Consider the following 15,735-nt stretch of genomic DNA (forward strand, 5'->3'; position numbering starts at 1 on the left):
CTGAGATCACAGCAGGTGGGGAAGGGTGTGGTCAGAGGCAGACTCTGGCCACGGTCAGGGAGTGTCCTGTCCTCTCCGTGGTCCACCTGCCTGGTCTCCCATCCTGGACCTGCAGAGGCCATGTCCCAGCCTTGCAGTCCGTGTGAGGCGGAGTCTGGGCTCCCAAGGGCTGTCTGGCTGATGCCATGGCCTGACTACGGGACAGCTGGGGGAAGAGCGGCCCCACGTCCCCCTGCCCCGCAGCCCTCCCTCCTCTCCCTTGGACCCCTCCCTCCACCTCCGCTCCCCCACCTCCCCCTGCTCTGCAGCCCTCCCCTCCCCATCACTGTCCCAGGAGAGCGGGGCTGCATGCGGGGGAGAGGGGACCTGGCACATTGACCTGCAGAGTCCTGCTCCCATTAGGGCGATAGAGACAGGATGATGTCGCGGCAGATGAGGGATGCTGCTGCTTTTGTCCCATAAGTCCCCAGACCTCAGTGTCAGAGGTGGCCCCCCAAAGGCCTTTTCTCAGTAAATTACTGCCTTTCTTTAGTCCCTGAAAGGTTATACCCAGAGCCCACCTGGCTGTGGAGGTGGCCACGTCCACTCCCTCCTGGACAGCTGTCAGCTCGGGACAGAGGCTGCCCCTGGACACACCAGCGTGTCAATTGGAGGTGACATCAGAACCAGCCTCGTTCAGTGTCCCGCCTTTGGGCATTTCTGTGTGCGTTAAAAGCCTCTTTTCCGTCGTAGTTGGTTGTGGCTCTAAGAGTGCATTTCACATGTTTGTAGCTACATAGAGCGGTGAAAGATCATAGATCTCAAATTATGATGAGTTAAGGCATCAGCTTAGGGGGCCCCAAACCCAGGATGCCTCTTACAGTCACCGCCCCCCCCCCATGCCCTGACTTTCTGCCCACTCGTTATAGAGTGCCATGGGGGCCCTGCCCTGGGCTCTCAACAGCCATGTTCTCTAAATGAGGAAATGCCCAGGAGAGGGGGCGTGATGCCTGGAGATGGGGGAGGGGGCCTCGGTCTGCTGGGGGTCTTACATGGAGAGCTGTGGGTGGAACACCTCTCAGCACCGCCGTTCCCCACTGTCCACACTGCAATCATCGTGCAGATCAAGAAGGCAGGACTGCGGCTCTGGAAAGAGAGATTGAGTGGAATATTACTTAGCCATGAAAAGGAAGGACGTGATGATGTGGGCTACACAACGGATAAACCTGGGAAAGTGTATGCGGAGTGAAAGAAGCCAGACACAAAAGGATTCTGTCGTGTAGGATTCCAGTTACATGAATTGTCCAGAATAGACACATGTACCGGGATGGAGAGTGAATTTGTGGTTGTGCAAGGCTGAGGGGAGGGGATCTGGCCTTTCTTCAGGGTGACAGAGATACTCTGGAGTCAGAGGCAATGCGTCCTCAGCATGGGGAACGTGCAAAATGCCGCTGATTTGTACACTTCCAGTGGTTCGTTTTATGGTATGTTCATTTCACCTCAATATTTTTAAAAAAGTCCAAAATGAGCCCAGACAGCCTGGGGCCGTGGGTTAGGTAATTGGCTCTGGAATTGCAGATGTCCTCTGTGAGGTGGAGCAGGAGGGCTCAGTGCCACCCACCAGCCCCTCTTGTGCTGTGTCCCGGATCTTACAGGACAGGCAGGGCTGTGTCATCCAGGCCAGGGAACAGCCAGTAATGGATGAGGTGTCAGGCATGGGGCTGGGCTGGGCTGTGGTGGGGGCGCCAGCGGCTCCACATGCCTCCACCTGCGGGGGGGCAGGGGGCCCTGCAGCCTCCAGAAGCCCTCCCCCAGGACCATTTGCTCTTTAAAGGGGCAGGCTCCTTATCTCGAGCTTCTTTCAACCCGTTCCCACCTTCGAGTCTCATCAGACATCCGCCTGCCCTTTGCTGCTCCCAGTTCCCGGGCCTCCCAGCAAATCCCTGCAGACAGTGGGACTGATAACCGCCCAGAGAGGTGGTCCTGGCCCCCGGGCCCGAGTCCCCCAGAGGGAATGGGTCCAGAATGGGTCCCTGGGTTCTCCATTTGCGGAATATCCGCTGGCTGCTCCCCCGGGGAACTCCTAGCGAGTTCTCGCTCCCTTCCGAGCCCAGGGTCTGAATGAAGGTGGGACGCTGTGAAATCAGGTGTTTTGGACCCAACTGGTGACTAGAACCCCTTGCTCCTTAAATTGGCAACAGCAACCCAAAAGAAACTTCAAGGTCTCAGTGCTCCGTGGTGTCAAAGTCATGTGAGCCAGACGTTTGCACACGCACATGCCGCTGGGAAACAGTGGATGAACCAGAGGGCGTTCCGTGAGCCCCCATCAGCAGCTTAGACCTGTCCACACCCTTTGATCTGTAACTTCCCTTTGGTAACTTACCGAAGGAAATACACAGGCAGGTTCACAGGGATTTGCGTCTCAGGATCTACCTCCACACCCTGGTTCATAAAGGTGAATGCATTCGGGAACAACCTAGGTGCCCACCAGCAGGGGATGGGTTAAATAAACGCGCGGTGGCCACGAGGTCTACCCCATACCGCGTCCTCATGGCGTGTCTGTCCTGGCTTTTCTCGTCAATGGCAGAAGCACCTTCCTCTCTGGACTTTGCCTTCTTCTCAACAGGATTTGATTTTTTCAATTTTAAACCATATAAGTTCCCAAAGAATATTTAAAGAGATAAAAATGTTTTATGATAAAATAGTGTGGAGAAAAATAAGATCTCAAATTATAAAATTCAGGAGTTCCCGTTGTGGCTCAGTGGTCGACACACCTAACTAGCATCCATGAGGACACGGGTTCGATCCCCGGGCTTGCTCAGTGAGTTAAGGCTCCGGCGTTGCCGTGAGCTGGGGTGTAGACCTGCAGCTCCAGCTCCAATTAGACCCCTAGCCTGGGAACCTCCATATGCCGTGGGTATGGCCCTAAAAAAGTAAAAAATAAAAATAAATAAAATTACATACTTCAGACTTTAGTATAGAGAAAAGGATATAGGGACAAAGAGGAAAGAGCGAGACAGAGACAGACATAAAATACAGCAAAATACAAAAAGCGGTGACTCCCAGGATGGCAGGACTATCGTTCATAAATTATTCCTTAAACATTCCCGTTTTTCATAACTTTTCTATAATGAGTGGTTTGTTTTATAGTAAACATGGTGTAGTGCTTAGTTTTCACAAGAAATCCGCGTATGTTTGTTTTTAAGTCCCTGCCCATTGCGAAAGGTGACGGACCATGGGAGGGCCGTACACGGCTCGGATCTCCGCACAAAAGATCCCACGTTCAGATCCGCCGTCCCAGGAGGCAGGTGTGGGCTGTGGAAACTCTCTGGTTTTGTGGGTCGGGAGTCGGGGTTTTAGACCTGGAACCTAGCGGCTGTACTGTGGGCTGGAATGACTCCGGGGAGCCTCCCCTGCGAGTTGGAGGTGAAACACCCACTCATTAATGACCGCTTGCTCCCGGCCCGGGAGGGCAGGCGAGGGGCTGCTTGGTTTGCTTTAGGCCCCAGAACAAGGGAGGGTGTGAAGCTGTTTATTATTTCAAGTCAGCACAATTAGCAGAGACTTCACACTCAGTCCTTAAGACCCACGCCACCCTCCAGAAACCCAGGCTCCTTCAAGTGACACAAACTGTGCTTAAATCTCTTATTAGCGATGCTCTTAACTGCTGAAAGATCACAGGCCATTAAGGGGCAGACAAACCCCAGAGACCCCGGAGGGCAGGCGGCAGCTTCCCGAAGGGCTGGAGATGCAGGGGTGGGAGGGCTGCCCTGGGCATCTGGGAAGGACGCACAGCTTGGCCAGTTGTGCCATGACCCCACTGGACCCCATGTGGGGACACTCGACCAGCATCGCGTTGCCTGAACCTCGCCATACCCTGTAGTGGGGAGCACTCGGCCCATTCTGCAGACTTTTTTCCTTCAGGGCCACACCAGCAGCACATGGAGGTTCCCAGGCTGGGGGCTAAATGGGAGCTACAGCTGCTGGCCTACACCACAGCCATAGCAATGCAGGATCCTTAACCCACGGAGCGAGACCAGAGGTCGAACCCGCGTCCTCAAGGATACTAATCAGGTTCCTTACTACTGAGCTACAACGGGAACTCCTGCAGATTTTTTAAAGGGAGTTCGGAAAGTTTGCATAGCTCTCTGAAAAATCACCGTGCATTCGTGCATCCATTTAAAAACACTAAAGCCATATACACGAGGCACTGTTCTAGGTGCTGGGGCTCCCTCTGCGAACTCGGTAGACAAAGATCGTTGACCTCATGGAAGTTACTTTTCGGCGGGGGGGCGGCGTATAAACTCCAGATACAGTGTCAGGTAGTGCTGAGCAGAAGGCAGAAAGGGACGAGGGTGAGAGGCGGAGGGCGGAGGGCACAGGTTGGGCAGACACGGTCTGTGTCCCGTGCAGCCCGTCACGTTGCTTTTTGCCGCTTCGCACGAGTCCCATGGGTGGGCTGGATCCGTGGCCTTTTCCGGGGGTGACATTGTTCTGTAGCTGTGCCAGGTGTCCCATTAGGATGAGCTGGAGGAAAGTGCAGGGATCCCTCCGCGGGATTTCCTTAAAATTGCTTGTGACTCTGCAGTGACCTCAAAAGTGTCTTTGAGATAAAACAATTACCTTTGACCAAAACCCTGTAATAACCATCGCTCCCATCTCTTGAGCGCCTGGAGAGACGGCACAAGCTGATGGTTAATGGCCCTTCAGGCTGGCAGCCAGGGTTCAAATCTCAGGCTGTTGAAAGCTCCAGGTGTGCCCTGTGTTAAATTTCATGACCCCTCCATGCCTCGGTCTTTGCCTCTGAACAATGGGTTCACAGTGGTGCCTCCTGCTCTGGTTGGCGTGAGGATGTTTATGGGTGAGAGCCCCACTCGTGCTCTTTGCTTTTCATTGTGATGACTCTGTGGAAGGTTCTGGAAGGCTCTGGGCCGGTCTTTAGACGCAGGGAGCTTTGCCTCCTGTAATCCTCCCAGAGCTGAGATTGGCAGGATGGTAAGGCTCAGAGGAGTTGGGGAGGGGGGCTAGGGCAACGTCTCCTGGACCCTTGGAGAACCGGGACAGGGCCCCTGGACCCCAGGGCTGCTGGGAGCTCGGCCCTGCAGAAACCACTGCCCCTGTCTCCGCAGACGCCATCAGGTCTCTGCTGAAGGGGTCGAGGGGGTGGGGGATGACATGTCTTCCCACCGCCTTGTAGAGAAGCCGGAGCTGAGAGTCCTCCCCGTCCTAGGGGTCCTGCTGCTTTCCCAAGCCTGCCCCGCTTGCCTCTCATGTCAGCTCCAGTGTTTGTCCCAGCAAAGAGCAGCTTGGCATTTCGAGAAAAGGCTCTGCTCTTCCCTGAGAACCAGCAGAGCCCAGCTCCTCCCAGTTCAGAAGCCCGGGGCTGGGCCCTGGAACGGGTGCAGGAGGGAGTGGGCAGCAATACCCACGGACACTCCCGCCTAGGGAGAGGGAAGCAGGACAGGAAGGCCACTTGCAGAGACCGGCAGAGCTGGCGGGGCCGCATCTCAGAAAGGCTCCTCAGCAGCAGAGTCGCATCTTGCCGTTCAGCACCACCAGCCTCGCCTCTCGTGTCCGACTGGCAGAGCCTCTACAGATGGGTTCACATCTGGGCTGCGTGCCTCACTTTCCCCATCTGTAAAATGGGCAGAAAAGTAACACCTGCCCTGTAGGGTCATTGCCACGGTGAAATGAATCAAGCCATGCGAGCTTCCCCAGTCAGAACCTGGGTTTCTAGAAACTTTATTTATGTTAACTCTCGTTAATAAGACTTGCAACGTACAAGGAAGGGAGGGACCAACGGCACATCCGGCTCTCTTAGACAAGGACGTGGGATGTAGGTTTCGAGCCATCCAGAGTTGAGGTTTTTTGGAACACGCTTGCATCGTGGTGTGTTAAGGATCCAGTGTTGTCCCTGTGTCCCTGCTGTGGCTCGGATTTGACCCCTGGCCAGGGGACTTCCACATGCAACAAGCACAGTCAAAAAAAATTTTTTTGAGCTTTTTTTTCCAGAAGATTTTAAATTGCTGCCTTTGTTTGGTCTCAGTACATTTACCAAGAAAGCAAGCTGCGCCCTGACAAGAGGGATCCCGGTGGGCATCAGGGTCTTGGCTGGGAAGCTCTTCTGTGCAGCCGTGTTCTCTGTTTGGACAGAGATGCCCAATGCGGGGGTCGGGGGACAGGTTAAGGGGCGGGGGGCTCCTTCGCTTCCCTTCAGAGCAACCTCCCCAGGGGACCTGGCAGCTTGGGCGTCTAGGAGATACGCCCCACACTCGGTGTGTCCTTGTTTCACCAAGACCCAGCCGGACACCTCACCCAGGGTGTCTGGTGGTGAGACCACTCTTGCTTCTGGATGCTGTGGTCCCTGCACTGCAGTGAGCCTGCCGCCTGGACAAGGCGTCTTCAGTGTGTGCGTGTCAAAACCAACCAAACCCCTGAAGCCTCCAGTCTGTGCACTGAAAACTCACACAAAAAGTTTGCATCTAGAAGTTAAAGGGCCCTGAGTCTTTGACTGCACCCTCCTACCTGGGGGCAGGTAAAAAGCGCCAAAGCTGATTCCACGCCCTGCCTGACATCCTCTTGGTCTCTGGGGCCTCTGTGCTGTCAGAGCCCGAGGGAACCAGGAGGGACACTCAGGGTGGCAACCACTGGTGGGGGGGGATGGGCTTGGGATGGGAACAGTGGGAGACGGGGACTCTCCAGCAGAAGTGAGCCAAATGGTGCAAGACCCCTGCCACCTCCCCCAGCCTCCCCCTCGCCCTTATCTTCCCTCCTCAGCTCCCGCCCTCTCTGCCTCCCCCCTCCCCCGTCCATCTGTCACCCCTCCCCCTGCCTCTCCATCCTCTTCCCGCATCCCAGGCGGGCCACACATCCCGCCCTGCCACACCGCCCCCTTCCTGGCCTTCGGTGCAGGCTTTGATGCTCCAGAGGTGTAAGGTTGCTGCAGCCACGGAGGGAATGAGGGCCAGGCTTCCCAGCCGCTCTCCCTGTGAGGCTTTTCTAAAGCAGCGCTGCTCCCACGTTGCCTGGAAGCCCCCGCTGGTGTGCGTGAGCACAGGCGGCCACTGCCCGCCCGCCTCCCCCCCCACCCCAGGTTTCAGGCCACACTGAGAGCCTCCCTCCCGAGGCGAGTTCCGCTCTGCTCTCCTTCCTGGCTGGACCGGGACTGGGGGAGTTCAGTGCCGTCCTGCTGGGCCGACATCCCCCTGGGCTGGATGCTGGGTATTTGGGGGTCTGCTAAGAAAGGGGGATGATGAAACCCCTCCAGAAGGAAAGGAGGTGATGGGGTGTCCCGGGGAGCCCCTGGCAGCGCTGCCCCATCTGGTGGGCTCTGACATTTGCTGCCCGTGCCGTTGTGTGTGGTTGGTGCTGCGTCCCTGGAGGGGGTCGCGCTGGTGTCTGAAAGCAGCCCGCTCATCTGTCTGTGCTGGGAAAGGGGCGAGAACGTCCCAGCCGGGCCCCGGGGGAATGAGGTTTCTGGAGGGGTCTGCGGGAGGCTTTCGGGAGATAAATCAGACGGGGCCCTTGGTGGTGGTTCCCTGTGCGGTCTGGGCGCCGAGTCAATTGACAATGAAAACAGTACAGTGAATAAAAACACCAACCTGTGTTTTCGAAGCATCTTTCGATTGCTCCTGCTGTGGGCTGAATCGTCTAAGACCACTTTCTTTTTCTTTTGTGGAGTGGAGTTGGCTTACAATGTGTTAGTTTCAGGTGTACAGCAAAGTGAGTCAGTTGTACACACACACGGAAACACGCGATTCTTTTCCCATATAGGTGACACACAGTCTCGAGTAGGTTAAGGCTGCGGGAAGAAAGGCATTTCAGGACCGCAGCCCTGAGCTCACGCTGTGGCCCCAAGGCACTGAACCCGCTCTCAGGTCTGCTCAGAGCTGAGTCTCAGCCCCTCCATCCTGTAAGGTTCTCTGCAAGCAACAGGGTGGTCCCCGAGAGGTGCCCAGGGCCTCACTGTGGGGACACGTCTCGGCGTTACCAGCCCCCTCCCTTTTCACAGGAGGAGAAAATGTGGCCCAGAAATAAAGACGTGCCGGCGGCCACGGGGACAGATGGCCCGAGGAGAGCGCAGACCGCAGGTCCGAGGGGGCGGACACGTACATGCCTGGCTTTGGGGCGAAAAATACCTACCACGCATCGGGTGTGGGGAAGGGGTGGGCTTTTCTACTCCAAATGATTTTTTTCTTCTGCATGTAGACATCTGGTGTCCTATAAATAAAATGGAAAATGTAAATATTGTAAAACTCATTAGCGAGTGGTTTTAGGTTTGGGGGGAGCACGGGTCAGCTGCTGCCCCACTGCACTGCGGTGGGAAAACACCGCCGCCCCCGGGGAGCCCTCGGCCCCTCAGTCGTCACCCGTGACATCGGGGTGGCCAAGCTGAGCTTCATCTGCCGAATAAACATTGAAACGTGGGTCAGTCTTCTCCTATTTATTATCGTGCATTAACGGTCTTCGGGAGCCACTAAAAACCTTTCTGCTTTCATTTTATACGTGGAGAAAACCATGCTTGGTGAAGGAAGGACATCCTACTTTGTGTTCTGTGCACACCGCTGCCCATGCACTTGGATTAAATCACGGCTCGCGCACCCAGTCTGATGCCTAATATCAGGTTTACAGCGCTCTTCAAAAGGCATTTTCTGTCCGAGACATATTAAACAAGCTCTATTTAATAATGCTTGATCTGACTTCTCCAATTTAAACATTTGCTCTGATCACCAACCATTTGATCCTGGCTTCGTTTTGGGCGGCAGGATAATTTCTCTGGGTTATTTTTCTTTGGTGCGAGGTTGATCCTGGAGGCAGGATAACTCCTCTCAGGTTCTCTCTGTGGCTCTAATTCGTGCTGCGGGTGGACAGGACCAGAGCCATAAAAAGCCTGTACTGAAGGCTGCTTTTATAATGTTTACATTTGCTCGTCCGTCTGGCTGAAGACAGGGGATATTATTTAAAAGACTCCTCCTGGCCCGATAATTATAAGGAGGATTTTTTTTTTAAGTTAGAGCGTCAGAATGTAAAGAAATTCTCAAGCTGGTGATCTTTAGGGGCTGTGCTCTGCCGTCATCTGCTGCCCCGACCGGGGAGTTTTATAGCCATCGCACCCCAAATGGTCATCCGGTGAAAGTCAGGGATTTGAAGACAGTGGGGGGAGAGTTTAATAGCTTCATCTGCTCTGTTTTCACGGGGGGGGGCGCCACCCCAATTTCTCCAGATCGTGGGGGGCGTCTCGTGTCGATCTTTGGGTTGTCACTACTCCTGCTGTGCCGTTCTCACTCGCGTGATATGAAAGCACAAAGCTTGCGCAGGCTTTACCCTTGCAAGCCGCCTTTGAGAAGAGTCCCCTTGAAGCCGGTAGCCCGGGTCCCCTCACTGGGTGTCGTAAAGCCATTCATAAGGACATAAACCTGACAGCCTCCCCCGGACCAGAGCGGCCCCGGGTCCGTGGCCGTGGGGAGGGAGCCAGCGCCTCCGCCGAGGATCTGGGCGACCTCTGTACGGGGGTGTGCTCGCAGGCCGGGAGGGGTCTTGCCCGAGGGGCCAGTGCCTGGTTTATGGACCGGCCGGCGGGAGGGTGCGCCCCGCCTGGCCCGCGAGGCCTGAAGTGTTTACCTCCGGGGTGATTTACGCTGCCCAGGTGTTCGTTTGGGAAACATCTCAGCTCAGAGCTGACACGGTGATTACCCTGGACTTGCAGACTTTGGCGGTTTTTCTGTTCCTAACAGTCTGGGGACAAAGATATATATATATATATATATATTTTTTTTTTTTTTTTTCTTTAAGTACTGGTCCAAAGTGGTTCATGTCCGGTGGTTCCCACGCAGGGGCGGTGGACGCTCTGAGCCCCGCATCCCCACCCTGCCCGGAATGGGGGGGAAACGGCCGCTGGGCGCACCTCTTGTCCCTCTCAGGTCCCCTGTCGGCCACTCCGGCCTTTTGGTCACTGCGGAGACACTGAGCCGGGCTTCCCGCGGCTGTCTGAGCAGCCGGGGCTCGGGTACCACAGGCACATGTCGGGGAGCGGCCCGGGGGTCAGTGCGGATTCGTCCCGCACGGACCGGCCTCTGCCGGGGGCTCGTGTCAGGAGGGGCCGCTTCGCAGATGCTTCCTTGACGTGAGAAGCACCTTCTGTTAGTTATTTCTGCCCACGTTTCCAGGTGCAGGTGCTGGGGTCACTGTTCCGACCTGGGTTGGCCCCGAGTGTCCCTAACACCCCGGCCAGGTAGACGTGTCTCCTCCAAACGCCGAAGTAAAACATGCCCCCAAAATCAAGGTGGGTTTTTCTTTTTTTTTTGTCAAAAGCACGTATTTTAAATTTTGTCTTATCACACCCATCCCACCCCGATTTTAAAAGAGTGTGGACATTTATTGCACAGCCCATTTTATGCTTGTACCCATCCTATCTCTAGCCATCTTTGATAACTCTGATAAAAAAGAAAATACATGTATTTTTGCCAAAGGGGGACCACATTTATGTGGGAGAGAGGCGAGGATGACGGCAGGGCAGTTGAGAAGGAGTCTTTGTGTTTTCATTTGTGCAAATACCTCTGGTACTGATCCCGAGAGTGAGTGCCGGGCTGACTCTAAGAGCTCATTTCCAAGCAGCCGTTTCTCTCCCCTTGACGAAATGCCTCGGAAAACCATCCTTTGGCCTCCTTACACGATCTGCAGACACAGAGCATTTGGTCACACGCGGGCGGGCGACGAGTCGAGGCGTCGGATCTGGGTTTAGCAAGTGCCCCGATTCCTTCCGCATCTACGCGTTCGGCTAAGGTATTCTTTTCAGCCCGTGATTTGAAGAACTAACAAATTCACTTAAAAAAAGCATGGAAACCTCCCCTGTGTGTACTCCCTTCTCCCGGATTATAAACATGTAAACGTCCCCACCGTAGAAAGAGCTCACTGATTTTGCCCCACCAAACCGGCAGATGTTTTCACGAGCCACGACTGTTTAAATTACCAGCCCTGGGGTGAGGAAAAAACTTGCAGCAATAAAACAAAACCCTTGATTTCCAAGCCTCAGGTTGGAGTCCTCTCAAATGACCACGAACCCCCTTGGAAAACAGTTGTTCCCTGAGACGGCTCACAGCCTCGCATGGAGGACTGCGGAAAAAATAGCCCCCTGATCCAGAGAAAACGACCCAGTGTTTGAAAGCCTTGCGTGTGCTGTTGCTTCTTCGCGGTGTGTGCTGGGAATCACTATTCTGCGTCCGAGTGAGACGCCTCCCCGCACACCCGCTGTGGAGACAGACCCATGAAAATACGTGCATTCATGGTCCCTTTTAACAAGTTGCTGGAGTGAATTCGCAAACACGCTCCATGGTCCCGTCACTGCGTGGAGCCCAGTTTCACTAAACGTCCAGACTGATTTATTTTCAACGCCACTGGAATTGCACCACACCCCCCCCGCCAAAAGCAGGTGACTATTGAACATTTTTTTTTTTAATTCTAAACAAGAGGGATAAAAGCGAATGTCATTCTATGAGGTCTGAACGTTAAAACGTAGCCAGAGTCTGGTAAATGGCTAAACAGATTAGTAGCCTTACTTTTTAACATATAAACATCTGAAACCCGTTTCCTGTTTAAGAAGAAGAGGGAAAAAAAAAAAGTCTAGGTGGTGGATGACCCGGGCACTTTTTTTTTTGATTAACAAATGTGAATTGTACATCATGGTGGAAAAAAAAAAATGGCCCACGCTTGGTGGTCTTTCTACAGTCTGTATACGGGAGAGAGAGAAAAAAATACAAAAATAAACGTTACCTTCTCACTTTCCGGGTGGGCAATGCCATTTCTGCAGCAGCGTCCAGGGCTCTGGCAAATGTTAGGGCTGTCACCGCAGACAGGATCCCCATGGCCCGTGCGCCTCGGTAGAATCCGAAGAAAAACATTCCTTGCATACTTGCTGGCGGGTCCTATCTCCAGGCCTCGGGCTCGGCCCCGCAGGCTCGTGTCACCCAGACCAGCCTCGGGGACGAAGCGCCTCTAACCCCGCGGCTTCCCGGGCCAGCCCAGAGGCAGGGGGAAAACGACCAATTTACTGCCTCAGCCCCCGAGGACACACAGAGTTGATGCTCAGCCTTAAGGACGAAGCACCAGCTGCAGCCTGTTCAGCTGCAAAGAGCTTAGCGGTTCTGACACATTCTGACAAGATACATTTTATAGGGTTTGTGCTAAAATTTGATATTGGAAGTTGGGATTCCAATTTTATGTCTCAGATGATAACAATAGCAGCTGGGACCTTTAAGAAATGTGTGTATTTCTTCCATTTAGAGTTACATAATAAAAACTATTTATGTCAGACCCCTTATAAGGGAAAGATTTCACCCGAATGTCAATACGACATGTAATCGTTTTTATATTCGGATGGAGGGGACCTGTTATCAATGATACAGGTTCGGTTTGGTTTGGACTGTTATCTGGGGGCTTTAACATTTTTAAGTAGGCATTTTCTTGCTTGAATTTTCAAATTTGTGGACGTGCTGCTTTTTGGTATTCTTTCTCTACATTAAAAAAAAACCCTAAGTGCTCAGACATCCTCATTTGTTTTTGGTTTTGTTTTTTCAAGTCTTTCTGATGAAAAGACACGAAGAAGGACACAATGTATGTGGCTTGATTGGATGTTGATAATTTCCAAGCCTGCACTAAAACGAGTCCCTGGCCCTGGATCACGGATGCATCTTTTGTGCTGCGAGGGCTGCTGGGGCTTCGGAGGTGACCGGCCGGCCGGCGCTTTCCTCGTTCTGATGAGCACACAGGGCAGCCGCTGGAAGGAGACACTCTTTCCCAGCAAAGGAGCTGAGGCAGCCCCACTCTCGGCGGCCTCCTCAGCCAGATTTCAGGGGGCTGCAAGCACCCCCAGCCTTCCTCGGGACCTCATGCCGGGGCAGGGGTTGGGGGTGGGGGGGTGGATTCTCCTGCCAAACAGACAAGGATTCCTGCAGAGGCTGGTCCCTTCGAAGTGACCGTGTGGCCGTGCCAGGCAGCTTGTTAGGAAACCCCAGCATCCCTCTTATCTCGTCCGCTCAGACAAAGCGCAGAAGCTGACCGGGATGAGAAGAGCCGTCCAATTAGCAGGGCCAGGAGGTGTCTGTCTGTCCTGCACCCGCTCGCCTCTGTCCCTTCATCCCCTCCCGTTGCTTTGACTTACGGACGGGTGTGACTGCGAGCCAGTGCGAAAAGCCCTTGGGGTGGGAGCAGGAACTGTCATCCAGACACTCTGAGCTCCCAGCCTGTCCCCCCCGCCCCCCCGGGGGTGGGACGAAGGGGCCACAACAACCAAAGGTTGTTGTGCAGAGAACCGCAAAACCCTGCTCCTCAGGCCCTGCGGGGCCCCGACACCCACTGAAACGCCGCCAGCTGCGGCTCCATTTCTTTCGTTATTAAGTCACACCTTGAATGTTACAGCCCCGAAGCAAACCGTTTTTAAAAATAGCTTTCTATTGAGCGTCTTGCTCCTCTCTGTCAGGAAGTTTCTTCAGCCCAAGTGGAAGCCATCTTCCTTTCCTCTGTATGTTTGTCTTTTTCTTTTTCTTTTAGGGCCGCACCCACGGCATATGGAGGTTGCCAGGCTAGGGGTCGAAGCAGAGCTGTAGCCACCAGGCTACACCACAGCCACAGCCACGCCAGATCGGAGCCGTGTCTGCAGCCTCCACCACCGCTCACGGCAACACCGGATCCTTAACCCACGGAGTGAGGCCAGGGATCGAACCCGCATCCTCATGGATGCTGGTGGGGTTTGTTAACTGCTGAGCCACGACCGGAACCCTTCCTCTCCTTTTTAAAAGGAGAGGGTCCCCGAGCATCACCTGATGTCCTGCGCCAGTGTCACCCTCTGATATCAGCTCGCGAAGGCCTCCCCGGCCCAGGTCCATGGCCGTAGTTCATACACTGCTTTTGTGCTGGTTACACGGTGATTGCCAGAGAGAATTCCTGCGCCAGGCAAGGACGTGGAAGAGCCTCTGGAGACAGTGGGAATGTTTGAAGTGGAGTGTGTGGGGCCAGAGGCTTCTGCAGACACCTGCTGCCTGGAAGGACAGCTTTACCGTGTATCGTCTCCCATCTTCTCAGGGACCTTCACAGTGACGTGAGGAAGAGAAAGAAGATGGTGACACGTGGCAGGACCAGGAGCCACCGCCAGGCCATCGGCCAGCAGAGCCCAGGTTGCAGGCTCCGTGCTGCCACATCGGGGTCCACCCTCAGCAGTGAAAGCCCAGGTCAGACCCGAGCCTGCCACCTGGGTGTGTGACGTCACCAGCCTGAGCCTCCGTTTGCTCAGCTGTAAAGTGGGCATATGAAGGGTCCCCACCTCGTGGAGCTGTTTCAGGACCGCGCCAGACAGGACAGGGAAAGCACCACGCCATCGCTGGTGCTGTGCCAGGGGCCTCGGCCCCCAGCCCGGTGTCTGGCTGGGTGGCTTCAGGGCTGCAGGACTGGGCTCGGGGGCCCGTCTGAGAACGTGGGCCTCGTTCTCAAATACCAGGATAGCAGAGCTGTCGGCGGGCAGCCACTGTGGTCCCCCCAGCAGCCAAACCTCAGCCAGGTGACCAGGGTCTGTCCCACGGCAGTGCTGGCCGGCAGCGGGTGCCCTGGGGCACAGGCAGGGTGGACACAGCCCCCAGAGGGACCCTGCGGAGGCCCCAGGCCTCGCTGTGGGAGTCACGTGACATGTCATCACGGGACAGAGCGGAGACCCCACAGCTTCCCGCCCGCCCAGCAGGCTCTCCCGGCCCCCGCTGCTCTCTGGTTTCTGTCGCAAATGCTGGGATAACAAACCCTGGGGAGACCCCTCCTTTCCACTCTCTTCAGACTGCAGCGGGTCCTGCCCCTCAAGCCCTCAGCTGTGTTGATGGGCACGCAGAGAGCCACGGGGGCACAGACACCTAACATCCCGAAGCTGGCTCTGCTGGAGGCCGGGGGCTTCCTGACCGCCCCCGAGGCAACACGGGGGTCAGGGGCTTGGGCGTCCAGGAAAGCCGGTTCTAACCCCATTTCTGTCTCCAGCGAACTGTGCTTGGTCAGGCACATGGCTTGCCCTCTCTGCGTCCCAATCTCCCTTTTCATTCGAGGGCAGCAGAGCCGGGCAAAGTGCTGATTTTTAACTCAGACGGAACAACCTGAGTGTATGGAGAGTGGTAATTCTCTGTTTAAAAATGGGCTGCTGTCCCCGCGTGAGCAGGGCCGGGAGAAAGCGCCAGAGGCAGAGCTTGGCGCGGCCGCACGCGGGGGAGGGTCTGCTGCTGGGGACCCTGCACTTGGCTTGCGGGGTGTCCTGCCCCTTTTCTGCGCTGTGGCCCCGGGCAGATGGTCTAGGAATTCTGGACCCATTTCCCCGTCTGTAAACGATGACGCCTGAGTTTTCTTCCTACCTTCTGCCTTTCAATACCGTCGAAAATCTCCCGCCTCGGAGAAAGCGCTTTAACAGAACCACGCTGTCCTCCAAAGCGCTGGGAGATTCTTAAAGGACCCGCACGCGCGGTTAAAACGAGGGCACCGCTGGGCAAGTACAAAAAACTTGGAAAGAAAAATAGAGTGGGTAGAGCGGTAGGATGGTGGATGGTTGCTTCTTCCTTGCTGTGACAGACGCCTCTCATGGGTGTCGTGGATCCGGCTTGCTCCTTCTGTGGAGTTCTCTCTGTGTTGTCGTCGCTTCTATCGTAGAAGCCACCGTCGGCGCCCCTCGGCTCCGCGCCTCTGCGTGGCTCTGACGCCTGGGGACAGTATTCTCGAGGGGCCCACGGTCCCGCTGTT

General features: G+C 55.2%; 1 long non-coding RNA gene across 2 annotated transcripts; it reads right to left on the minus strand.

The window, feature by feature from the left end:
• On the minus strand, window positions 3,496–13,538 carry LOC106510455. Of its 2 annotated transcripts, XR_002344455.1 has the most exons (5): window positions 11,749–13,538; window positions 10,534–10,653; window positions 8,122–8,199; window positions 7,581–7,780; window positions 3,496–5,614 (listed from the first exon to the last, which is right to left on the minus strand). It is a non-coding gene; the product is annotated as an uncharacterized LOC106510455 (long non-coding RNA). The 2 variants fall into 2 exon arrangements; XR_001308955.2 differs by lacking the exon at window positions 3,496–5,614 and having other exon boundaries at window positions 6,781–7,780; window positions 11,749–13,537.

Source organism: Sus scrofa, chromosome 6 (assembly GCF_000003025.6).
Source record: "Sus scrofa isolate TJ Tabasco breed Duroc chromosome 6, Sscrofa11.1, whole genome shotgun sequence".
Classification (NCBI taxonomy): Eukaryota; Metazoa; Chordata; class Mammalia; order Artiodactyla; family Suidae; genus Sus; species Sus scrofa.